This window comes from Myotis brandtii, unplaced genomic scaffold (assembly GCF_000412655.1).
Source record: "Myotis brandtii unplaced genomic scaffold, ASM41265v1 scaffold266, whole genome shotgun sequence".
Taxonomy (NCBI): Eukaryota; Metazoa; Chordata; class Mammalia; order Chiroptera; family Vespertilionidae; genus Myotis; species Myotis brandtii.
This window is the reverse complement of record NW_005360124.1, coordinates 3,262,148-3,266,595: the sequence shown is the minus strand read 5'-3', so window position 1 is coordinate 3,266,595 and position 4,448 is coordinate 3,262,148. Positions and strand designations below refer to the sequence as shown.

General features: G+C 44.0%; 1 long non-coding RNA gene across 1 annotated transcript in view; it reads right to left on the bottom strand.

The window, feature by feature from the left end:
* Nucleotides 1–3,989, bottom strand: part of LOC106726441 — a 26,179-nt gene extending 22,190 nt beyond the window's left edge. Inside the window, exon 1 of the long non-coding RNA XR_001362512.1 lies at nucleotides 3,857–3,989. This is a non-coding gene — a long non-coding RNA (uncharacterized LOC106726441). The remainder of the gene's footprint in view (nucleotides 1–3,856) is intronic.
* Nucleotides 3,990–4,448: the final 459 nt, after the last annotated feature.

Sequence of the window (4,448 nt, the reverse complement as noted above, 5' to 3'; positions counted from 1 at the left end):
CCAGCAGGGGGCAGATGCTCAATGTAGGAGCTGCCCCCTGGTGGTCAGTGCACTCCCACTGGGGGAGCGCCATTCAGCCAGAAGGGCTAATGGCAGCTAGCAAGCACAGTGGCGGTGGTGGAAGCCTCTCCCGCCTCCACCACAGCCCCCCCCCCCCAAGTGCATGAATTTCGTGCACCGGACCTCTCATTCTAATATATTTGTATTTGTTTCCAGCACAAATACCAATGAATAAAAAAGAAAATTGGTCACACAATTAGCCATTAAATGTCCCAATATGAATAATTATAAAATAAAGTTAAAATAGAGTCAGGAAATCCTGTCTCCTTCATGAAAACTCATCAAGACTAATAAGAAGAGAAGAGACAGTTTTTCCTACCAGCATTGTGCTTTCTCCTGCAGCTCACAGGGCTGCCTCAGTTACTAGGGGACTGCATTGCTTATATACCTAATGAATGCTTTGGTTTTGTATAATGAATGTCATGGGGGGTTGTAATTGCCTAAATAACTCCAGGAAAGCTTCCCTTGTGAAAAAGGGAATTTTTAGGGGTGAAAAAGACAGGTTTAGGAAATTTTAGAAATTAAGGGGACCATGGAAGAACCACAGGGCTGCAGAACAGCCGAAGGTGTATTTCCATAGAATAGGGGAGCTGAAAAGCTGCAACAGGTACATTTCCATAGAATAAGGGAGCTGGAAACAGCAGAAGGTCTATATTTACAAAATAAAGGGAAGGAAGCCCCTTATCCAGAAGGAGAAGAAAGCCCAAAGAGAATAGGAAAATAAGGAAGGAGGGGAGGAAAACTTCACATGTCCCATGTGAGGTTCCACCTTTGAGCTCAGAAGTTACTATAGTAACCAGTCCAACGAAATAGTGACCAATCAGAGGAGATATCAAGGCATAGGATCTGCAGCCCTATAAGCCGCAGGGAAAAGGAACTCAATGGGACTTTTTTCCCCTCCTCATGTGGGAGTCTATACTTGTTCTTCAATAAATTTCCACCTTTGCTATACCATCTTCCATTTGTGGATTCATTCTTCAACTCCCATGGACAAAGAGCCTGGGAACCATTCTGCCCAGGGGAATACCACCTGTTCCAGTCCAAAAATCCTGCTTCACTTGTACTATTTACAAAGGGTACATTTAGTAACATTTTGGTCATAGCAACCAATTAGTAATAATGGCTACTATTAGCTTGTATGTGGAGAAAACTATTTCCAATTGCCCTGTGATTCAACACTTGCACTATAGCCTGAGGTATTAGGGTTGAGCAAGCTATGGTTCTATGGCTATCTAGTCTCCACACAAAGAAAGCTAGAAAATTCCTAGGAAGCCTAGAACATGTCTACAAACAAGAATTTCTTGCTAGTCATTTGACTAAATTTCCCTAAGCACTGTCAGAACCCCCCATTTAGGCCAAAGGATGGTTGAGTGTTGTTCTGTGCATGATAAGGTTACCAGTTCGATTGATGGTCAGGACACATAGCTGGGCTGTAGGTTCAATCTCGGTCAGGGCACATACAGAGGGCAACTGATCAATGTTTCTCTCACATCAATGTCTCTCACCCTTTTATGTAATGATGTTTACTTTGAATTTATATTAGTTCACACAAACACTCCATCCATGCTTTTGTTCCGGCCCTCCAGTCCAGTTTAAGAACCCATTGTGGCCCTCAAGTCAAAAAGTTTGCCCACCCCTGGTAGAGGCTGCTGTATACACAGCATAGTACACTATCCTCTGGGGATACAGGATCTTGAATTCCAGGATACAACCACATGCCTACCATTAGGGCCTAAGTGTCCCCACAAGCATGCATGTTGCTGTTGGAATAGAGTGCACATCCCCAGACTCAAGGGTGAAACTGATGCTGAGTGTGATGGGGTGAAGGGTATTGGAATAAACTAGGACATAAGAACTGGGGAGTCTATACACATGAACACCAGGCCCCTTTAAGTGTGGGATAGAGTGGCAGAGTGGGGGTGGGGAGAATGGGACAAGCTGGACTGTGTGTATGTGTGTGTGACTGTTGTGTAAGAGGTGTGTGTGTGTGTGAGAGAGAGAGAGAGAGAGAGAGAAGGAGAGTTGGGAGGAAAGGTGACTGATTCTGTTCCAGGCTCCATTTAATTACAGAATAGCTCATTCCCCATGGCACACCCTCAGAGTCACATAGTTCTGCTGGCTACTGCATTCACACTGGCACTCTCTGGTCTTCAGGACACTTAGCTTCTGGGGCTGACCCAGGGCACTGCTCATAAAAAGGAGATACCTCCTATGCCTTCCGCTGAAGGCCTCTCCTGCCCAGCTTTTGTCTCTTTGTTTTACAAGCGGCTTGGGCTCTGACTTGAAGGAGCGATCATAAAGAGAATGATTACTTTTATACCAGCTGCAAGGAGGAGAGGACTCTGCAAGGAGGGATTTATACATGGAAATCAATACCAGCATTGGAAAGCATCCCCTTTGCCCATGCAAGTGCTGCCTACAGGGTCAATAGCTGGAATTAACCTGGATCCTTTTTTAATTATTATTCTTTTTAATAAAGCTGCTTTATGATAGACTCTGAAGTGAGCTCCCACTCTGAAACTGCACCAATGTGAAGGGAAAGAACAAATACTTTCATTTAAGAATTATCTTGTCCCAGTGGGGATCTCTCCCACTCCCACTACCCTCACTCTCTAAGTCTCCAGAGAATCAGAGAGAGGAGTGCGAAATTAAGCCTTTTGTGAGCATAAACTGATACCGATATGAAAGAGAATGAGCTCATTGCCCTGATTCCATAGGTTAATTTGTGATATATATGGGAAAAGTTAGCTGTTGCAGGCACAGCTGTACTAAATGCTCACTGTATGCATTCATATGACTGTATGACTTTGCTTACTGCTTGATTTTCCTCATTTAATTATTCCAACAATTCTGTAAAAGGAAGAAATGGAGACTCAGAATGCATACAGGTCTCAAGGAAGAACTAAGTGGTCGACAGGCTTCCTACTAAAGTCTTGTACTCCCCAAGTCTTGCTGGGTCAGAAATATTAAATTGATGGATATTCCTTTCTTGCTAGGACAGGTGTTGAAAGCCTCGTGTATCTTTTTCCTGCACACTCCTGTCATTCCTTCTGTCACACTGTACAAAAATGGGCCAATATGAAATTGCTTCTGTGATAACCCTAGATTCAGTCCTTGAGTCCTCTGTCTTTCTTATATCTCATAGCTCTACTTTTAAACTACACCAGACTCTAAGAACAATGTCACCTCTAAGAGTCATCCACTTTCACTCTTACCCTCATACAGACCCTAATCTACACAGTAGCCAGAGTGAAACTTAAGTAAATTAGGTCATTGACAGGTCTATGTATAAGACCTTCCAGTGCTTCCGACGTCATTCAGAGTAAAGGCCAAACTCCCTGCAATGGCCTATTAGGCCCTACATGTGTTTCACACACACACACACGCACACACACACACACACGCACACACACATACTCCTCTGATTTTGTATTCTTCCACGTTCCTCCTTGACACACACACACACACACACACACACACACTCCTCTGATTTTATCTTCTTCCACGTTCCTCCTCACTCACACCTCTCCAGCTACATTGTCTCATCTCAGTTCTTCAAGATCAACAAGCACCCTCTTGCTTCTGGGTCTTTGCACTGATTATTCCCTTGGCCTGGAACACGTTCCCCTCAGTTCATAAAATGGCTCACTTTCTCACTTCCATCTGGTGTCTACCCAAATATTTTATTACCAGAGAGAATCCTGCCATGCCGACCTTATAAAAAAATAGCAACCTCTCCTTCCTTATCACTCTCTGAGCTGCGTTTCTCTATCCAACATGTTAAATATTTATTTACCTGTTTCTTGTCTCTGCCTCTTCCATGCTAGTCTCATTGCAGGTAAGTGCACCTCACAAGCCTGAAACAGCAGCCTGTGTCAGAACAGCCTGGGAGGAAGGCGGCAGCCTCCCAGCAATATTTTAGTGTGCCTTTGGCTGCCATCGCGGAAGAATAGTTCACAAGGGTAATGTATTCTGGGAGTCTGCTGGAACGCTCAACTGACAACAGCCCTATTGAGATGATGGCCATCCCCCTGGGAGCTTTTCTGTTTACATGTGCCTTTACTCATCTTTCAGCTGAATCGGAAAGCTGAATAGCAACTTCACTGTTTGAAAAACAAAATGGATTTTGATGCTTAAAAGGACTTTCATTCAGAGGAACCCAGAGTTAACAATCTTCACATGTGGGCTGGTTCTAAGATCCTGGAACTGGGGAGTTGTCTGTGACTATAGAGAGTGCTTCCTGTACCGTCCATGTGGCCATTTCCATTAAAATGTAAAATGATTTAAATCAAGTGAAGTTAAAAATTCAGAGAAAAAGTTTCTCAGTCACACTAGCTAGTCACAAGCCACATGTTGCTGGTGCCTGCCACATTGGACTGCACGGTCAT